Below are 23,555 nucleotides of genomic sequence, written 5' to 3'. Positions count from 1 at the left end.
AAGAGAACAAACATAAAGGAAGGAAGAAAACGTTAGCACTCTGGCCAGTGCCCAGAAATGTGAAATATAACAGAAAGCTTATAAATCTCAAAGCATGAGAAGCTTAAGCATAGACATTAGTTGTTGCAATACAAACCATAGCCACCAAAATGAAATATCTCCCCTTCAAAAGAACGCACTATCATCAGAACAAAATACAGGACACAATTGGATTGGTAAATATTCATGAAATGTCTCCAACCATGAAATATGTTTTTATGTGAAAGAAAATAATAAGAACCCATGAACACTTAAGAGGAATTCAAAGTTAGAGGAATCAGGGGCAAGGCCACTGGCTGGCTGAGGATATTTCCAGCAGCAAGGACAGAGCTCTTTCCAACCCTTGTTACTAAGGAAATTTCAGAGTCAGTCTATAAATAGCTCCCTGCCATTAGCCCCATCAGAAATGAGGTTCTGCAGCAACACTGTGGCTCTGCGTGGCTGCTGAAGGAAATTTAATTCTAACCATTTCTTTCTTTCTTTTTGCAGAAAGTGAAAAAAGAAAAATAAACACAGAAAAGAAAATGGAAGAAAGAGTTGATAGATGTATAGCTCAAGACTGCAATGCTTCTTTTTCACAGGAGCACGTCTTAAACTCCTGCAGCTATGAAAATCATGCATATGCTGCTCCCAGGGTTCAACTAGGCAGGAGTTCAGTTGTGATACTTTCAGAGTTGGCATCTAATGCCTGCTTTTCATGGGTCCATGGAGAAGGGGAATATGGGAATCTAGTATCTAGTATCTTTCCTTTTGCTGAATAAACTCTAATTCCCTTGCAAAGTTTCTTTCATCCAAAACATTCAGATAATAGAATTTTTTTTAATTTGTCAGTATTCCTAGTTTGATAAATCATAAACTTCCTCTCCCACACATCACCATTTTTATCTCTTTTCCCCTACTATTTGTTTCTGTTTTCTTTTGAACTTGTTCCCACCAAATAACTAAGTAATTTGAGAATATTAGGTTATTTTAACAGATGTAAACATCAGTTTGGAAAAAAAAAAATGGCTATGATATAACTTACTGGACATCATTCTCCCAGGTAGTTTTTATCAAAATTGCTGCATTTAGAACCTTAAGCCTAATCTTTGGCAAATACGTGGACATAGGGAAGGTGATTTCAATATTTGCTCCCTTATCTCCTCTGCCTCTGGAACTCTCCTACCCAGAAGGTCTATAACCATGTCTTGAAACCACAGGATCAGCTCACCTAAGCCTGTTTAGGGGGTCTTGCTCTCTGCTTTCCTCTTCCTCTCTCAAAACAAATTTCAACTGTTTCCCCAAACTAATCTGTAAATTCAATGCAAGCAAGGCCCATTGGGATTGATGAGCAAATTATAAAATTCGTCCGGAGGGGTAAATATGCAAAAATAGCCAACAAAAGTTTTAAAGAAAAAATAATCAGGAGGGACTTGCTCTACAAATTATCAAAATATGGTACAAAACTACATTAGTTAAAACAGTACACAGGTGTAGACAAGCAAATCAATGGAACAGAGAAAAAATCCAGATATATGACTATATATTACATACATATATATGTATATAAATTTAAAATATGAAAAGGTGACATTTTAAATGAGTAGGAAAAGTTAGTGGACAATTAGCTATCCATCTATCATAATAGTAGAGTTAGAATCCCTACCACACACTGTACACAAAATTAAACTCGAATTAAATGATTAAATGATCAAATGTAAAAAATAAATATTTAAAAATCGTATAATAAAATATATACAAATATATACAAAGATATAAAATATCTTTGTAAACTTCAAGTGGGGTAGAAGATGAAAAGACTAAGCAAGACATAAGCCCAGAAGCTCCAAAGAAAAACATTAATGTGAAAGACACTGTAAATAAAGAATAAACAATGGCCTGAGAGAAAACAATACCAGATAAATAACAAACAAAACGTTAGTATTCATTATATAAATCTTAAAAATCATTAGCAAAAAGGCAAATAACCTAGTAGAACAAATAGACAAAGACACTGAACCAATAATTGAGAGAAGAAATACAATGACTGATAAGCATATGAAAAGATACTCAGTCTCACTAAAGGTCAGAGAAATGCAAGCTAAAATAAAATGAGATTTTGTTTTTAGCTACCAGAATGACAAAAATTAAAGATTGGTAATATCTAGAATTACCGAGATTGTGGAGAAAGGGATTTCTCATACACTCCATCTAGCCTGGTTAAACTCATCTTTCTGCTTACGCTCTGGCTGCTCATACGCAGCTAGAAAGATCTGGAGAAATATACACAATAACCCTGAAAGTCTACCTTCAAACTCATGATCACAAATCTCTTATAAGCACGCGACACTGGCCAACAATCTTATTACCTTCTTCTAGCATGTTCACGCTCCCATTCTCCAAAAGTGTTGTTTGCTTTGTGCTCCTCTTTTCTCAAACCTTTGATCTTTCCAACCCTCCTTTAAGCCACTTCCTTTACAGCTAATCTCGTCTGATATTTTATTAAGAAAAAATAAGTAATGAGACAGTAATTATTTCTCATTTTCTCACCACTAAACCAGCCAATTTATTTGCATCTGCATCTATACCATTTCCTTTGCCTTTTGTTACTGTGGATAAAGTGTCCCTAGTCCAATCTAAGGCCATTTGTTCTCTGGATCCCACCACTTGTCTTTTTTTTAAAGGACTTCAATCATATATTACTCATCTCTGATTTCTCCCTCTATTGGATCAATTTTATCAGCATACAAACCTAATCTAGCATTATCCATCTTTAACACACACACACACAGAGACACTACCATAAACCTATGTCCTCCTTCAGTTAGCACTCCATTTCTTTGTTCCCTTTCTCAGCTAAACTTCCACTCCTATGAGTTATCTATTATGCCTTTCTTAACTTCCTCACATCACATTATCTTCTCTACTCTGAGGCACTGGTCTTCCATCACCACCACTTCACCGAAACTATGAAAATTAAAGTAACCAATGAACTCCATGCTGCCAATGACTCTTCTGTCTTCATCTTATTTGACTTTTCAGCAGCATTCAAGAGTTTACCTCATCTGCCTACTTAACATAGTTCCTACTCTTCTATCACCCCAAAACTCTTAGAGTTTCTCTATTTCATTGGCCACTGTTGGTTTCTCCTTCTTTGCTTGACATCAACATATTAAATGATCCAAGACTCTGTTCTGTGTCTTCCACTCTTCTGTCTTTAGGCTCTTAAAACATCCCTGCTATTTCGGCGTCCTTAAATACCATCTACATGCTGGTGACTTCCCAGTTTGCGTCTTCATTCATCACATTACTGAACTCTAACTTTGTATATATATCTAAGATCCTTCTTTCACTGCCACATGGGAGCAAAGTAGTCATACAAAATTAATAGAGCCAAAGCAGAATTCTTAATACACCGTACCATATCCAAGGCTATTTCTTTTATCTTTCCTATTCAATAAATGGCACCACTAACCAACCAGTTGCTCAATCCTAAATTACACTAGTTACTCTTTCTATATCCTGTTTTATCACATCACAAATTAAATTAATCAGCAAGTCTTGTCACCCTCATTTCTAAAACATATTCCTAATCCATTTAATTTTTTCACTTCACTGTTAATACCCTTGTCAAGTCACTCTCCTTTCTTAATGGATTATGATGAATTATTGGTCTCTTGTCCATTTCAAATCCATTCTCCACAGAGCAGTCAGATATCTTTCTAAAACATATATCAGATCCTCTCTCTCTCTCTCTCTGCTTTCCAATCTGCAAGTCTTTTATTTCATTTTCTTTTCTTTTGCAACAGCTAGGACTTCCAGTATGATGTTGAAAAGGAGTTATAAGAGGGGACATCCTTGTCTTGATCCTGATCTAAGAAGGAAAGTGTCCAGTCTCTCTCCCACCACTAGTTCTCTCTCGCGCCGCTAGTAAGGAATAGGTTAGCTGTTGATTTTTATTTTTTAAATCTTCTTTATCAAATTGAGGAAGTTTCCCTCTACTCCTAGATTGATGAGAGTTTTTATCATCAATGAGTGCTGGAAATTTTGAAATGCTTTATTTTGCTTCATTGATCTTTTTTGCATCATTGATCATATTATTTTCCTTCTTTAGCTTTTTAATAAAGTATATTACATTGATTGATTTTCAAATGCTGGGCCAGCCTTGCATACTGGGAATAAATCCCACTTGGTCATAGTCATACATTTTGGTTTCAATTTGCTAATAGTTTGATAAAGATTTTTGCATCTATGTTCATGAGAGATATTGGTTTGTAGTTTTCCATTGATGTAATATCTTTACCTGATTTGGGTATTGACCAAGATAATGCATTTCTTTTAGCTGTTCCTTTTGCTTCTATTTTCTGGAAGGATTGTAGAGAACTGCTATTATTTCTTCCTTTAATCTATGGTGGAAATCACCAGTGAAACCATCTGGGCCAAATGCAGAAGTTGCTAAGAGAGCAGACCTTAACAGTTCGCATCACAAGAAAAGAATTTTGTAACTACGCGTGGTGATGGATATTAACTAGACTTATTGTGGTGATCGTTTTGCAATATACACAAATATTGAGTCATTATATTGTACACCTGAAACTAATATAATGTTATATGTCAACTATATGTCAATTTAAATAAATAAATAAGTAAATAAACATCGGGCTACTCAGGTTATCTATTTCTCCTTGTTTGAGTTTTGGTAGTTTGTTTATTTCAAAGAATTAGTCCATGTTGTCTAAGTTGTCAAATTTGTGGACACAGACTTATATAATATTCCTTTATTATCTTTTTCATGTCCATGGAATCAGTAGTGATGGCCTCTATTTCATTTTCCTTATTGGTAATTGGTGTCTTCTCTCTTTTCTCTTTTTTCTTCATCAGCCTAGCTATAAGTTTATCATTTTATTGATCTTTTTAAAAAACCAGCTTTGATACAATAGATTTTTGTTATTGTTTTCTTGTTTTCAATTTCATTGATGTCTGCTCTAATTTTTGTTTTATCTTTTCTTTTGCTTGCTGTGGATATCTTTCTCTAGTTTCCTAAGGTGAAAAACTAGGTCACTGAACTCAGATCTGTCTTCTTTTCTAATATATGCATTTGATATAATTATTATAAATTTCCCTCTAAGCATTGCTTCAGCTACATCCTATAAATTTTGATAAGTTTTATTTTTATTTTGCTTTACTAATCTATTTTTAAATTTATTTTGAGACTTCTTCTTTGGTCCATAGCCATATAAAAATGCATTGTTTAACTTCCAAATATTTTGGGAAATTAACAGTATTTTTATGTTACCAACTTCTAGTATAATTCCATTGTAGTCTGATAGCCTACTTTGTATGATTTCTATTCTTTTAAATTTCTTATGTTTTAAGGCGAAGAATATGGTATATCTTGATGAATCTTCTGTATGAGATTGAGAAATATGAATATTGTTCCATTATTTGATGGAGTATTCTGTAAGTGTTAATTAGGTCAATTTTATTGATAGTGCTGCTGAGATCATCTATCTCCATACTAATTTCCATCCTACTTGATTTATCAATCATTGATAGAAGAGTGTTGAATTCAACAACAACAATAGTGGATGTGTCTATTTCTCCTTTCATTTCTATCAGTTTTTCCCTCACGTATTTTGACACTGTGTTGTTAGTTACATAAACACTTAGGATTAGTATGTCTTCTTGGAAAACTGATTCCTTTGTCATTATATAATGCCTCGCTACTTCCCCGATAATCTTCCTTGCCCTGAAGTCTACTTCCTCTGAAATTAACATAGCTGCTGCGAGCTTTCATTAGCATGATACATGTTTCTCCAGTCTCTTTACTTTTACCTGTCTGAGTCTTTATATTTAAATTACAATTGCAACAAAAAGAATAAAATACCTAGGAATAAACTTAACCAAAGAGGTGAAAGATCTGTACACTGAAAACTATAAAACATTTCTGAAAGAAATTGAAGAAGACACAAAGAAATGGAAAGATATTCCGTGCTCTTGGATTGGAAGAATTAACATAGTTAAGATGTCCATACTTCCTAAAGCCATCTATAGATTCAATGCAATCCCTATCAAAGTTCCAACAACATTTTTCACAGAAATAGAACAAAGAATCCTAAAATTTATATGGAACAACAAAAGACCATGAATAGCTAAAGGAATCCTGAGAAAAAAGAACAAAGCTGGAGGCATCACACTCCCTGATTTCAAAATATACTACAAAGCTATAGTAACCAAAACAGCATGGTACTGGCACAAAAACAGACACACAGATCAATGGAATAGAATCAAAAGCCCAGAAATAAACCCACACATCTATGGACAGCTAATCTTTGACAAAGGAGCCAAGAACATACAATGGGGAAAAGAAAGTCTCTTCAACAAATGGTGTTGGGAAAACTGGATAGCCACATGCAAAAAAATGAAAGTAGACCCTTACCTTACACCATACACAAAAATTAACTCCAAATGGATTAAAGACTTGAATGTAAGACCTGAAACTATGAAACTTCTAGAAGAAAACATAGGCAGTACGCTCTTCCACATCGGTCTTAGCAACATCTTTTCAAACACCACATCTGACCAGGCAAGAGAAACAATAGAAAAAATAAACAAATGGGACTACATCAAACTAAAAAGCTTCTGCACAGCAAAGGAAACCATCAACAAAACGAAAAGACAACCTAACAATTGGGAGAAGATATTTGCAAACCATACATCTGATAAGGGCTTAATCTCCAAAATATATAAAGAACTCATGCATCTCAACAACAAAAAAACTACCAACCCAATTAAAAAATGGGCAAAAGACCTGAACAGACATTTCTCCAAAGAAGATATACAGATGGCCAACAGACACATGAAAAGATGTTCAAAATCAGTAACTATCAGGGAAATGCAAATCAAAACTACAATGAGATATCACCTCACGCCCGTCAGAATGGCTATAATTAACAAGACAGGAAACAACATGTGTTGGAGAGGATGTGGAGAGAAGGGAACTCTCATACACTGCTGGTGGGAGTGCAAACTGGTGCAGCCACTATGGAAAACAGTATGGAGATTCCTCAAAAAATCAAGGATAGAACTACCATATGATCCAGCTATTCCACTGTTGGGTATTTATCCAAAGAACTTGAAAACACCAATTTGCAAAGGTACATGCACCCGTGTGTTCATTGCAGCGTTATTCACAATAGCCAAGACTTGGAAGCAACCTAAGTGCCCATCAAGGGACGAATGGATAAAGAAGATGTGGTATATATACACAATGGAATACTACTCAGCCATAAGAAACGATGAAATCCAGCCATTTGTGACAATATGGATGGACATTGAGGGTATAATGCAAAGTGAAATAAGTCAGAGGGAGAAGGTCAAATACCGTATGATTTCCTTCATTAAGTAGTAGATAATAACAACAATAAACAAACACATAGGGACAGAGATTGGATTGGTGGTTACCAGAGGGGAAGGAGGGAGGGAGAAGGGTGAAAGGGATAATTCGGTACGTGTGTGGTGATGGGTTGTAATTAGTATTTTGGTGGTGAACATGATGTAGTCCATGCAGAAATAGAAGTACAATGATGTACACCTGAAATTTTTACAATGTTATAAACCAATAAAAAAATAAATAAATAAATAAAAAATAAAGTGAGTTTCTTGTAAACAACATATAATTGGGTCTTTTTATCCACTCTATGTCTGTATTTTAACTGATATTTTTAGACTATTCACATTTAAAGTGATTATAGATATATTTGGATTAATATCTACCGTGTTTGTAACTGTTTTCTATTCATTGCATTTGTTCTTTGTTTCTTTTTACCTCATCTTTTTCTGACTTCTCTGGTTTTAATTAAGCATTTTATATGATTCTCTTTCATCTTTTAGCATGTCACTTATATTTCTCTTTTTAGTTTTTTCTAGTGACGCTCTGGAGTTACTAATATAATTTTTTTTTCATGAGGAAGATCAGCCCTGAGCTAACATCTGATGCCAATCCTCCTGTTTTTGCTGAGGAAGATGGGCCATGGGCAACATCCGTGCCCATCTTCCTCTACTTTACATGGGATGCTGCCACAGCATGGCTTGATAAGTGTTGCCCGAGATCTGATGCCATGAATCCCGGGCCACCAAAGCAGAGCACAAGAACTTAACCATTATGCCACCAGCCCGGCCCCAAGAGTTACTAATGTAAGTTTTTAACTAATCTAAGTCCACCTTTAAATAACAATATACCACCTCACATGTAAGTGCACATGTAAGGAGTAATCCAAGTTCCTCCTTCCTGTCTCTTGTGAAAATGCTGTCATTCATTCTTATCAATATGATGTAATCACCCAATACATTGTTACTCATTTATTTAAACAAATAATTATCTTTTAGATCAATGGAGAAACAAAAAAATAAAATATTTTACCTTCATTTATTTCTTCTCTGATGCTCGTTTTTATGTAGATCCAATTTTCTGACCTATATCATTTTTCTTCCACTTGAAGATCTTTTTTAACATTTCTTATATGGGAGGTATGCTGGTGATGAATCCTCTTAGTTTTTTGTTTTTCTGAGTCTTTATTTTTCTTTCACTTTTGAAGCATAATTTTGTTGGAGATAGAATTCTACATTGGTGGTTTTTCTCTTTCAACACTTTAAATATTTCACTCTACTCCCTTCTTGCTTGCATAGTTTCTGACACAAAGTCTGGTGTAATTCTTATCCTTGTCCATCTATAGGTAAGATGTTTTTCCCCTCTGGTTCCTTTCAAAATTTTTCTTTTTTTTCCTTTGCTACAGTTTGAAAATGACATGGCTAGGTGTGGTTTACTTTTGGTATTTATCCTGCTTAGTGTACTCTGAGCTTCCTGGATCTGTGGTTTGTTGTCTATGTTTCAGAAAACTTACAGCCATTATTACTTAACATATTTTTTCCACTCCATTCTCTCTTTCTTCTCCTTCTGGTATTCCAATCATGCATAAGTTACATCTTTTGAAATTGTCCCACATTTCTTGGGTGTTCTATCCTATTTTTTTATCTATTCTTTATTTGCTTTAAATTTCAGTTTGGGAAGTTTCTGTTGGCCTATCTTTAAGATAGTTGATTCTTTCTTCAGTTGTGTTGAGTCTATTGATGAGCCAATCAATGACTTACTTCAATTGTGTTATAATATTTTTGATCTAACATTTTCTTTTGGTTTTTTCTTTAGAGTTTCCATCTGTCTATTTACATTACCCATCTGTTATCATATATTGCCTACTTTTACCAATAGAATCTTTAACATATTAATCATTGTTATTTTAAATTTCCTTTCCAATAATTACAACATCTTTATGACCTGAGTCTAGTTCCAATGATTCCTTTGTCTCTTGAGACTGTTTTTTTTTTTTTTGGCTTTGTCATGTATTGTAATTTTCTGTTGAAAGCTGGACTTGGTGTATTAGATAATAGGAACTGAGGTAAACAGGCCTTTGGTGTGAGGATTTATGTTAATTTGGCTAGGACCTTGGCTGTATTTAATGTTTTCCATAGCCAGAAGCATCAAGTTTCTCTAGTATCCTTATCTTTGTCTCCCTTTTGATTTTGGCCTTCCCTAAATAATTCTTCTCAGGGAGAATCTGTGTCTTGTGGCTCTTTTCACTGCAATTCACTGTAATACTGGAGTTGTGTTAGTGCGGTGATAAGATGTAGGGGAAGAGAAACATTCTATAATCTTATGATTAAGTCTCAATCTTTTAGTGGGCCTGTGTCTCTAGTCTGTGGCCTTTACAAGTGACTCTCCAATAGTATAGCTTTTATTCTTCCCTGTTCCCCTTCCTTTCCCAGGCCACAATATTCCCTATCTATTTCTTTAAAGCTCTGATCCTTGTTGACTATGTGTTTTTTCCCCTTTGGCTGAGACAAGAATGTTAGAGGGGGCTAGAGTCAGAGCAATGCCCTTCCCCAGTTCAGAGAAGGCTCTGGTAAAGCCTCTTCCTCTGGAAAGTAAGCATTTGTTATTAAGAAGGCTGTGGGTGTATTTCACAAGTATTACTTCCTTTCCCAGCCCCAGTTTTGAGGGGATCTTTCTCAGATCTTCAGGAGGAGAACCTGGTGGGGTTCATGGAGGTGAAGCCTATGAAAGTGTGGAAGACCCTCTAAGAACGCTACCCCCAATAGTACTTCTCTCTCATGTTAGTCCACTTTCAGCTTCTAACAATTCATCAAAATAACCACTTGTCCTACCAATTTATGGCTGCAGTAGCTTCTGCAGGCAAAAGAGGTAAAGACAGCAGGGGCCCAGAGGTGTTGGAAACAAATGTGGTAAACCTCGAATGAAGAATCCTACTGTGAGTGATGAGACACTGACAACAGGTCTGAAACCTGATGGATCTGTCTACTAAAAACTTGAAAGGAAGAGACTTTCTTATTGAAACTTTTTTTTGATATAAGTGCAAATTAACAGAAATATTGTGGAAAGGACACAAGGAGTACTCATATACTGTTCCAAATTGATCAATTGTTAACATTTAGATTGATTCATATAGATGTATATATGAATATTATTTTTTCTGAATCATTTGAGAGGAAGTTGAAGACATTATGATCCTTTACCTTATACTTCAGTGTGTATCTCCTAAGAAAAAAATTATCTTACATAACCACATTACAATTTTAAAAGTCAGGAGATTTAATATTAATACATTATACAATACCATTCTGTAGTCTACAGTCCATAATCAAATTTTACCAATTGCCCCAATGACAATGTCTAGCTATTTTAGGATTACACATTGCATTTACTTGCCATGTCTCCTTAATCACCTTTGGAAGGAAGGGGCTTGAAGTGCATTGCAGTAGTGGCAGGCTTGGGAAGATATTATTTCTGTGGAAGAGATGAGTTACTTGGAATAGCGAAGCACCCCTTGGAAGCTTAAAGATGAAGAAAAAAAGAATAATAGTTGAAATTATTGACAATCATCAGAGTCACAATATGAGAAAACACACCAGTCCATAACAATTATCACTGATTAAAGAAACTGCACTTTACTATACCAACAGAAGGTGCCTTTGATATGAGAAATCTAGAACACAATGAAACCCCTAAATACTGCCTATATACACCTATTAATGCTGATTCAGAAAAACATCAGACATTTAAAGATGAAGAGAAAAATGATATAAAAGTACTTACAAAGCCACTATATGAAAATAATTTTAAGTGAGAATAAAATATTGCAGCTAATGTAAAGTCTTCTCTTAAAAATCAACCATAAAGCAGAGGAAAACTGTAATAAATACTCCAACATAAACTAAATACCTTTCAAAAAACATTTTCAAATTAAAAAAAAACTCCTTGAGTCAAATATTCAAAATCTCAGAATTGAAGTGAATAAGAGAAAGGGATAGAGTGAAAAGTGGTCATTCAAATAATGAAAGAAAGAACAATTCAAAACCATCATGGAAAATAAAATCAAAGTACAAAGTTGTACCTGTAAAAATGGATCTAGTGTGGTTGACAGCAAAGGATGTAATAGAAACTATTAGACTTTAAAGATAAATGAAAATATAGTCTGAATCTTCAAGTGAAAGAAATAAAATTAGCTTGCTATCAGACATCTTGATAACACCTTATAAATTGAGACTAGAGTGAAAAAGTATTTCTAAACACCAAGGGAAAAGTTTGAGATAGCTTTAGATATAGTTAAATAGTCCTTTAAATATAAAAGTAAAAAGACAAAAAGAAATACATTCGACAGGTTTAAGAACTCAGAGGAGACTGGTTTATAAACTTTCCTAGGGAATCTGCTAAATGACGTTTCATTCAACCAAGAGTTTGACTGAAGATATTTTGGCAAAAATACTAATAGGGAGTTTTTAATGTATTTAACTGGAGTTCTAAGATTGAAACAAAGGTGAGGACAAGCGAACGAATGGCACTTAATTCTTATATGTTCTAACAAAGTAGAAATAATGCAACCAAAATAAGGAGAAGAAAGTGAAGAGTACAATCAGCTCATTTATTATTCCTAGATTACCAGTGAGAATTAGCATATATTATTTAAAGCTGAAAAGCCAAATAGTAGAGGTCTAAGTAAGAAAAAAGGGATTGATGTCATCATAAGGAAAAGTAATGACTAGAACAAAAACAAAGCCTTCCAACATTCAGAAAGAAATACAAAAAAAAAAGCAAGAAAACAGACCAGATAGAGAAAAAAAATACACTAAAATGGCATAATGTTTCATGTTAGAAGAAGAGAAAATAAGAATTTGCTTATGTTTGCAAAAAGAAACACAGAACAAATAAACTAGAAATTAAGAAGGAAAGTTATCTATAGATGTGAATAAGAATGTCTTGAAAGGGATAGATATGGGAGTGAGACATTCTAAGAACACCTTTTTATATATTTGTGAATGACATCTGTAAATATTTTAGCTACTCAAGAAATTAAATCAGGGGGCCGGCCAGGTGGCATAGAGGTTGAGTTCGTGCACTCTGCTTCGGCAGCCTGGTGTTCACGGGTTCGGATCCCAGGAGCGCACCAACACACCACTTATCAAGCCATGCTGTGGCGGCGTCCCATATAAAGTGGAGGAGGATGGGCACGGATGTTAGCCCAGGGCCAGTCTTCCTCAGCAAAAAGAGGAGGATTGGCAGATGTTAGCTCAGGGCTGATCTTCCTCAAAAAAAAAAAAGGAAAATGTGATCCAAGTCAAGGAAAATGTAGCCAATAATTCAATCTCATGATAGCCCAGATGGTGAATTTATCAGAGAAATATTTTTTTTTTGTCTTTTTTTTTTTTTGATTTTTATTGATATTTTAATAGTTTCTAACATTGTGAAATTTTGGGTTGTACATTTTTGTTTGTCCATCACTCCATATATGACTCCCTTCACCCCTTGTGCCCACCCCCCACCCCCACTTCCCGGGTAACCACAGTCCAGTTTTCTCTGTCCATGTGTTGGTTTATATTCCACATATGAGTGAGATCATACAGTGTTTGTCTTTCTCTTTCTGGCTTATTTCACTTAACATAATACGCTCCAGGCCCATCCATGTTGTTGCAAATGGGACGATTTTGTCTTTTTTTATGGCTGAGTAGTATTCCATTGTATATATATACCACATTTTCTTAATCCAATCGTCAGTCGAGGGACACTTAGGTTGCTTCCACTTCTTGGCTATGGTGAATAATGCTGCAATGAACGTAGGGGTGCATAAGCCTCTTTGGATTGTTGATTTCAGGTGCGTTGGATAGATTCCCAGTAGTGGGATGGCTGGATCATAGGGCATCTCTATTTTTAATTCTTTGAGGAATCTCCATACCGTTTTCCATAGAGGCTGCACCAATTTGCATTCCCACCAGCTGTGTATGAGGGTTCTTGTTTCTCCACATCCTCTCCAACATTTGTTGTTTTTTGTCTTGGTGATTATAGCCATTCTAACGGGCGTGAGGTGGTATCTTAGTGTTGTTTTGATTTGCATTTCCCTGATGATTAGTGATGTTGAGCATCTTTTCATGTGCCTATTGGCCATCTGTATATCTTCCTTGGAGAAGTGTCTGTTCATTTCCTCTGCCCATTTTTTGATCGGGTTGTTTGTTTTTTTGTTGTTCAATTGTGTGAGTTCTTTATATATTATGGAGATCAACCCCTTGTCAGATGTATGTTTTGCAAATATTCTCTCCCAGCTGGTTGGTTGTTTGTTCATCTTGATTCTGATTTCATTTGTCTTATAAAAGCTCTTTAGTCTGATAAAGTCCCACTTGTTTATTTTTTCTTTAGTTTCCCTAGTCTGGGTAGGCATGTCATCCGAAAAGATTCCTTTAAACCCAATGTCAAATAGTGTGTTGCCTATATTTTCTTCTATGAGTTTTATAGTTTCAGGTCTCACCTTCAGGTCTTTGATCCATTTTGAGTTAATTTTTGTGAATGGCGATAGCACATGGTCCACTTTCATTCTTTTGCATGTGGATGTCCAGTTTTCCCAACACCATTTATTGAAGAGACTTTCCTTTCTCCATTGCATGTTCTTAGCACCTTTGTCGAAAATTAGCTGTCCGTATATGTGTGGTTTTATTTCTGGGCTTTCAATTCTGTTCCATTGATCTGTGTGTCTGTTTTTGTACCAGTACCATGCTGTTTTGATTACTATTGCTTTGTAGTATGTTTTGAAGTCAGGAATTGTGATGCCTCCTGCTTTGTTCTTTTTCTTTAGGATTTCTTTAGCTATTCGGGGTCTTTTGTTGCCCCATATAAATTTTAGTATTCTTTTTTCTATTTCTGTGAAGAATGTCATTGGGATTCTGATTGGGATTGCATTGAATCTGTAGATTGCTTTAGGTAATATAGACATTTTAACTATGTTTATTCTTCCAATCCACGTGCATGGGATATCTTTCCATTTCTTTATGTCATCGTAGATTTCCCTCAATAATGTCTTGTAGTTCTCATTGTATAGGTCCTGCACCTCCTTGGTAAGATTTATTCCTAGGTATTTTATTCTTTTTGATGCAATTGTAAATGGTATTATCTTTTTGAGTTCTCTTTCTGTTAGTTCATTATTAGCATATAGAAATGCAACTGATTTTTGTAGATTGATTTTGTACCCTGCAACTTTGCTGTAGTTGTTGATTGTTTCTAACAGTTTTCCAACAGATTCTTTAGGGTTTTCTATATATACAATCATGTCATCTGCAAATAGTGAGAGTTTCACTTCTTCGTTACCTATTTGGATTCCTTTTATTCCTTTTTCTTGCCTAATTGCTCTGGCCAAAACCTCCAGTACTATGTTGAACAGGAGTGGTGAGAGTGGGCAGCCCTGCCTCGTTCCTGTTCTCAGAGGAATGGCTTTCAGTCTTTCCCCGTTGAGTATGATGTTAGCTGTGGGTTTGTCATATATGGCCTTTATTATGTTGAGGTACTTTCCTTCTATTCCCATTTTATTGAGAGTTTTTATCATAAATGGATGTTGTATCTTGTCAAATGCCTTCTCTGCGTCTATTGAGATGATCATGTGGTTTTTATTCTTTGTTTTGTTGATGTGATGTATCACGTTGATTGATTTGCGGATGTTGAACCATCCCTGCGTCTCTGGTATAAATCCCACTTGATCATGGTGTATGATCTTTTTAATATATTGTTGTATTCGGTTTGCCAATATTTTGTTGAGGATTTTTGCATCAATGTTCATCAGCGATATTGGCCTGTAATTTTCTTTCTTTGTATTGTCTTTGTCTGGTTTCGGTATCAGGGTGATGTTGGCCTCATAGAATGATTCAGGAAGTGTTCCATCTTCCTCTATTTTTTGGAATAGTTTGAGGAGGATGGGTATTAAATCTTCTTTGAATGTTTGGTAAAATTCACTGGAGAAGCCATCTGGTCCTGGACTTTTATTTTTTGGGAGGTTTTTGATTACTATTTCAATCTCTTTACTTGTGATTGGTCTATTCAGATTCTCCATTTCTTCTTGGTTCAATTTTGGGAGGTTGTATAAGTCTAAGAATTTATCCATTTCTTCTAGATTGTCCAATTTGTTGGCATATAATTTCTCATAGTATTCTCTTATAATCCTCTGTATTTCCATGGTATCCGTTGTAATTTCTCCTCTTTCATTTCTAATTTTATTTACTTGAGCCTTTTCTCTTTTTTTCTTAGTTAGCCTGGCTAAGGGTTTGTCTATTTTGTTTATCTTCTCGAAGAACCAACTCTTTGTTTCATTAATCCTTTCTACTGTTTTTTTGGTCTCAATATCATTTATTTCTGTTCTGATTTTTATTATTTCTCTCCTTCTGCTGGCTTTGGGCTTTGTTTGTTCTTCTTTTTCTAGTTCTGTTAGGTGTAATTTAAGGTTGCCTATTAGGGCTTTTTCTTGTTTGTTAAGCTGGGCTTGTATCGCTATGAGTTTCCCTCTCAGGACCGCTTTTGCTGCGTCCCATATGGTTTGATATGGCATGTTATCATTTTCGTTTGTTTCCAGATAGTTTTTGATTTCTCCTTTAATTTCATCAATGATCCATTGGTTGTTCAGTAGCATGTTGTTTAATCTCCACATTTTTGTCACTTTCCCAGTTTTTTTTTCCTGGTTCATTTCCAGTTTCATAGCCTTATGGTCTGAAAAGATGCTTGTTATGATTTCAATCTTCTTAAATTTATTGAGGCTTGCTTTGTTTCCCAACATATGGTCTATCCTAGAGAATGTTCCATGCGCGCTTGAGAAGAATGTGTAGTCAGCTGTTTTTGGGTGGAGTGCTCTGTATATGTCTACTAGGTCCATCTCGTCCAGTTTTTCATTTAAGTCTAATATTTCTTTATTAACTTTTTGTCTGGATGATCTATCCATTGCTGTAAGTGGGGTGTTAAGATCCCCTACTATTATTGTGTTGTTGTTGATTTCTCCTTTTAGGTTTGTTAATAGTTGTTTTATGTACATTGGTGCTCCTATGTTGGGTGCATATATATTTATAAGTGATATGTCTTCTTGATGGAGTGTCCCTTTTATCATTATATATTTCCCTTCTTTGTCTTTCTTACCTGTTTTATCTTGAAGTCTACTTTGTCTGATATGAGTATGGCAACACCTGCTTTCTTTTGTTTGCCATTAGCTTGGAGTATTGTCTTCCATCCTTTCACTCTGAGCCTGTGCTTGTCTTTAGTGCTAAGATGTGTTTCCTGAAGGCAGCATATTGTTGGGTCTTGCTTTTTAATCCATCCTGCCACTCTGTATCTTTTGATTGGAGAGTTCAATCCATTTACATTTAGGGTAATTATTGAAATATGAGGGTTGAATGTTGCTGTTTTGTCACTTATTTTCTGGTTCTTTTGCATTTCCTTTGTTTCTTGTCCCATTTGTTTTGGACTGCCAATTCAGTTTGGTTGTTCTGTCTTATGATTCTTCTAGTTTTCTCTTTGTTTATCATATGTGGTTTTAATTTGATTATTTGTTTAGTGGTTACCTTGAGGTTTGGGCGAAAAATCTTCTGTATGAGATAGTCCATTATCTGATAGCCTCCTATTTCCTTATACTAAGTCAATTCAGTCACTTTCCTCTTCCCCTTCTAAGTTGCTCTTGTTATACCTTATTCTATCTTGTGTTGTGGATGTGTGTTTACAGTGATGAGGTTAAATTTATTTTTGGTGAATTTCTTCCTTTGATCTTTGAGTTTAGTATTTAAGTGGTTGCTAACCTATTCCGGTAAAGATCTACTATTTCTCTGATTTTGTCTACCTACTTTTCTCCTTACTCCAAGCTTTGTGTTCCCTTTCTCTTCTTGTTTTCAGGCCTGAGGGCCTTCTTGAGTATTTCTTGTAGTGGCGGTCTCGTGGCCATGAACTCCCTTAGCTTTTGTTTATCTGGGAGAGTTACTATTTCTCCATCATATTTGAAGGATATTTTTGCTGGATAGAGTATTCTTGGCTGAAAGTTTTTGTCTTTTAGTATTTTGAATATATCATTCCAGTCTCTTCTAGCCTGAAAAGTTTCTGTTGAGAAATCCGCTGAGAGCCTGATGGGAGTTCCTTTGTACGTTATTTTTTGTTTTTGTCTAGCTGCCCTTAATATTGTTTCTTTGTCGTTGACCCTGGCTAGCCTTACCACTAGGTGTCGTGGTGAAGGCCTTTGTCTGTTAATATATATAGGAGTCCTGTTGGCTTCGCTTACTGGTATTTCCTGCTCCTTCCCCAGATTTGGGAAATTTTCAGCTATTATTTCCTTGAATAGGCTCTCTGTTCCTCTTTCCCTCTCCTCTCCCTCAGGAATACCTATAATTCTTATGTTACATTTTCTAATAGAGTCCGATATTTCTCGGAGTCTTTCTTCATTTCTTTTTAGTCTTAGTTCTCTCTCTTCTTCCATCTGGAGTATATCTGTATTCCTATCCTCTAAAGTACTAATTCTTTCCTCCATATTGTCAGCTCTGTTCTTTAAAGATTCCAGATTCTCCTTTATCTCCTCCATTGTGTTCTTCATCTCCATCAGCCCTGATAGGTTTTTCTTTATGATTTCAATCTCTTTTGTGAAGAAACTCCTAATCTCATTTAATTGTTTGTCTGTGTTGTCTCGTATTTCGTTGAGTGTTTTTATGATAGCTATTTTGAAATCTCTGTCATTTAGTTTATGGATTTCTGTGTCTTCGGGGTTGATTTCTGGGTGCTTGTCATTTTGTTTCTGGTCTGGTGATTTCATATATTTTTGCATTGTGGTTCCTGTGTTGGTTTTGATTTTCCTCATCCTGGAAGTCTCTGGTTGCAATTTCCACCTGCCGCCACTGTGTGGTGGTAAAGGGCTGTGTAGTCTAAGCCCCCTGCACTCTGCCCCAGTTTTTCTGCTGCGATCCGCAGTTTTGTTTTGTTTTGTTTTGTTTCTTTTCCCCACTGCGATCCACGGGTCCAGTCCAGTTTATTCAGGTCTGCCTCGGACCACTAGATCTGGTCGATCTGCAGACGCCGGGTTGCGGGGAGGGGGGAGCTCTCTCTTTTGCCCTCTGGGTCCCTGACGTGGGAGGCTTCTCGTTTGCCCCTCTTTATCCGCTCTCTGGGTTGCTCAGATGTTGATGGTAGCCCTGTGGCTCCTCTGAGACCTCTGTGCGAGAGTTTCCCACTGGCTGAGAGAGCCCGAAGAGCTACAGTTTCCCGCCGAGGGCCGCCCCTCCCCCCTCTCTGGGAGCCGCGCGGACCGGATCGCTGATCTGATGGGGAGGGAGCGGAGTTCTCCTTACCTCTCCCCACTTCCTCCGGGGGCCCAGCACGTTCCGCTCTCAGATGTGCGGCAGTGTGGATCCCTCTGCTCCAGCTTTTGACTGTCTGGGATTCCGTTGTTGGTCTGTGGCTGTTACTTTTGTTGTATTTTGTGGGGGAAGAATTCACGGGAAAGCTCACTCCGCCATGATGCTGACGTCACTTCATCAGAGAAATATTTTAAAGCAGCTGTTGTAGATAGACGAACCTTTTCAGAAGACCATTAGCATTACATTATAAAACTGAATATGTGCAAATTACATGATCCAGCAACTCCACTCCCACCTGTAGACCAAATAGAGTTGGTATTGTTAGTGTATTAGACAATCAACACTTTTATTGTATCACTGCTTATAACAGCAAAACTAGGAAACCACAGAAGCTCCTATCAACAGAAAAATAAATATATGAATGGTGTCCTAGTCACATAGTGGAATATTGTACAGCAAATGAACTATAGGTATAGTCAACAATACTGTTGAATCTCAGACACACAATGCTGAGTGATAAAAGCAGTCCACAGAAGACTACATATATCATGTGTGTAAAACCAAGATTCAACAGTATTATAAAGAAAACTCCGTAAAGCTACATACAAAATTCAAAAATAATCAAAACTAAGCAATGTATGGTTTAGAGAACTATATATATAATATTATATTATATGTTATATATACATACATATAATAAAACTACTCTTTAATAAGCAAAGAAATAATAACTAAATTTGTAATAGGGGTTATTTCTGGGAGATGATACGGATGCCACAGAGAACAAGCAAACAAGAAGCCTCAATCACTAGTGCTATTCTACTTCTTAGGATGAGTGATGCATTCACGCCTATTGTTTTATATACTCTGTATCATAAATATTACAATCTTTGGTATGCATCAAAAATTTTAAAATATCACAAATTGAAATGGAATGTGCGTAGGGGTAATATTTTAAATACTTCACATAAACAAGAGTAAATGTGACAACCAACCCAGACCTACACCTCTTATAGCACAGGAAGAAGGTCCAGTGCCCTCAACTGGACCAGACACAATACTTCCACGGCTGAATTGCGGGAAGTAGAGATAGGGATATCCCCGAATGGAGACTGCATATCAGCCATGGACATGTAAATGCTGTATATAGTCAGAGTAAGCTATGAGCATCATTAGCTGGGAAATTTACAAATTAATATAATGAAAAATAATTTATACAAAAGCAATGTTTAATGGTCTTCTAAAATTTATGTTTGGGCTGTGTAACTGTGCCTAAGCATAAGCATTATCTCTGGTTAGGAAGGATAATTTTACTTAATCTTCTTTCCAGGGAAAAAGTCTTATGACACTGAAATGCCTCAGTAGTAGAATAATTTACTGAAGGAAATGCAGGTTCTGTCACCTGTACTATAGCAAGAAATAAACTAAAACAATGTTACCTGGCAGAGTCCTCAGGAGATGTACATTAATCTCATTTTCAGAATTATCACATTAAAAGATTCAAATGTCCAGTTTTCAACAAAAAACCTAAAGGCATGCAAAGAAGCAGGAAAGAATGGTGCATTCAAAATGAAATAAATAAATAAACAAACAAACAAACAAATTATCCGTGAGAAAAACCAGATGGTAGTCTTCCTAGACAAAGACTTCATAACAATTGTCTTAATGTTCAAATTGCTAAAGGGAGACATGAACAAAGACAAGAAAATGATGTATGAACAAAATGAGAATATCAATAAAGAGACAGAAATGATAAAAAGGAGCCAGGAAGAAATTATAGGAAAAAGAAATTATAGAAAAAACCTGTTAACCAAGAATTCTATATCCTGCAAACTGACTTTCAAAAATGAGGGAGAAATTAAGGCATTCCCAGATAAACAAAAGCTAAAGAAAATTTTTACGATTAGACCTGCTCTGCAAGAAATGCTAAAGGGAGTCCTTCCAGTATAAACAAAGGATGCTAGACAGTAACTCAAAGCTGTACGAAGAAATAAAGATCTCCAATAAAGGTAAATGCATGAGCCACTATAAAAACTAGTATTATTGTAATTTTGCTCTATAACTTCACTTTTGATTTCCTACATGATTTAAAAAACAAATGCATAAAAAACTATTATGAATCTATTTTATTGGGCACACAATGTGTAAAGATAAAATCTGTGACCTCAGTGACAGAAGGGGGAATGGAGCTATAAAGGAGCAGAGTTTTTGTATGCTATTGAAGTTAAGTTGGTGTAAATTTAAATTATATTATTATAACTGTAGGATGTTGTATTAGCCTGCTGAGGCTGCCATAATAAAATACCACAGACTGGATGGTTAAATAACAGAAATTTAATTTCTCAAGTTCTGGGGACTAGAAGTCCAAGATCAAGGTGCCATCAGGGTTGGTTCCTGGTGAGGCCTCTCTTCCTGGATTATAGATGGCCACTTTCTCACTGTGTCTTCACATGGCCTCTTTGTGCATGCACAGCATAAAAGAGATCTCTGGTGTCTCTTTCTCTTCTTATAAGGATATCAGTTCTATCAGATTAGGGCTCTACTCTAATGACCTTATTTAATCTTAAGTACCTTCCTAAAGGCCCTATCTCCAAACATAGTTACATTGGGGATTTGGGCTTCAACATGCAAATTTTGGGAGGACATAATTCAGTCCATAACAGATGTTAAATGTAATCCCCATGGTAACCACAAAGAAAATATCTCTAGAATACACACAGAAGAAAATGAGAAGGGAATCAAAATGTTTCACTACAAAAAAAATCAAGTAAATGCAAAGGAAGACAGTAATGGAGAAAATGAGGGGTAAAAAAGGCTGCAAGGCATATAGAAAATAAATAGCAAAATGGTAGAAGTAATCCTTCCTTACCAGTAATTATATAAATGTAAATAGATTAAACTCTCCAATCAAAACAGATTGGAGAGAATGAATTTTAAAAAATGATCCAACTATACGCTGTCTATGAGAGACTCACTTTAGAGCTAAAGACACAAATAGATTGAAAGTGAAAGGATGAAAAAAGATGTTCCATGGAAATAGTAACCAAAAGAATTCAGGGGTGGCTGTACTAATACGAGACGAAATAAACTTTAAATGCAAGAAGTTTATAAAAGATAAAGAAGGACATCATATACTAATAAAAGGTTCAATACAGCAGGAAGATATGAAAATTATAAAATTTATGCACCTAAAAACAGACCCTCAAAATATATGAAGCAAAAATTGACAAAATTGAAGGTAGAAATAGAGAATTCTCCCACTTTCAATAATGGACAGATTAACCAGATAGAAGATGAATATGAGAAGATAAGAGAAGGAAACAAAGGACATGAACAACACAGTAAACCAACTAGACCTAACAGACACACATAGAACACTCCACCAAAAAACAGCAGAGTATACATCCTTCTCAAGTGTACACAGGACATTGTCTGGAATAGACCATATGGTAGGCCACAAAACAAGTCTCAATAGATTTAAAAAGATAGATACCACACAAGGTATCTTCTCCAACCACAATGGAATGAAGTTAGAAACAATAACAGAAGGCAAAATTAAAAATTTACAAAAATGTAGAAATTAAACAATGAATAGATCAAGGAAGAAATCACAAGAGAAATTAGAAATACTTAGAGATTAATAAAAACATAAATACAACATACCAAAACTTATGGGATGCAGTGAAAGTAGTGCTTGAAGGGAAATTTATAGCTGTAAATGACTACATTATTAAAAAAAAAAATCTCAAATCAATAACGTAACTTTACACCTTAAGGAACTAGAAAAAGAAAAGTAAACTAAACACAAAGCTAGAAGAAGGAAGAAAATAATACAGGTTAAAGTAGAGATAAACAAAATAAGATTATTGAAAAACAACAGGGAATGAAATCAAAAGTTGGTTCCTTGAAAAAGTCAACAAAATTGATAAACCATTAGCTAGACATACAAAGAAAGAAAGAAGAAAATGCAAATAACACCCCACCTTACAGAGATAAAAAAGATTTTAAGAAAATACTATGAACAATTGTACAACAAATTAGATAACCTAAAGGAAATGGACAAATTCCTTGAAACACACAAATTACTTGAACTAATGTAAGAAGAAATAGAAAATCTCAACAAACCTATAAAAAGTAAAGATATTGAATTGGTAATCAAAAATCTCCCTCCAAAAAAGTCCTGGGCCAGATGGCTTCACCAGTGAATTCTACCAAACATTTAACACACTCTAATCCTTCTCAAACTCTCCAAAACATTAAGAAAGGAAGACTTTCTAACTCATTCTATGAAGCCAGCATTACTCTGCTACCAAAGCCAAATAAAGACATTACAATAAAAGAAAATTACAGATCAATATTCTGTGTGAATATTGATGCAAAAATCCTCAGCAAAATATTAGCAAATCATATCCAACAGCATATTAAAAAGATTATTCAATATGACCAAGTGGGATTTATTCTAAGAATTCAAGAGTAGTTCAACATAAGAAGATCACTCAACATAAATATATCACATTAACAGAATGAAGGGGAAAAGCCACATGATTATGTAAATTGACGCAGAAAAGGCATTTGTCAAAATCCAACTCCCTCTCATGATAACTCTCAGAAAATTAGAAATAGAGTGAAAATTGTCAACACAATAAAGGGTATTTATGAAAAACCCACAGCTAACATCATATTCCATGGTGAAAAACTGAAAACTTTCCCCCTAAGAACAAGAACAAGACAATGATGCCCATTTTCAGGGCTGCTATTCAACATTGTACTGGAAGTTCTAGCCAGAGCTATTAGACAAGAAAAAGAAATAAAAGGAATCCAAATTAGAAAAGAAG

This window comes from Diceros bicornis, chromosome 11, assembly GCF_020826845.1.
Source record: "Diceros bicornis minor isolate mBicDic1 chromosome 11, mDicBic1.mat.cur, whole genome shotgun sequence".
Taxonomy (NCBI): domain Eukaryota; kingdom Metazoa; phylum Chordata; class Mammalia; order Perissodactyla; family Rhinocerotidae; genus Diceros; species Diceros bicornis.
This window is presented reverse-complemented; position numbering follows the sequence as displayed.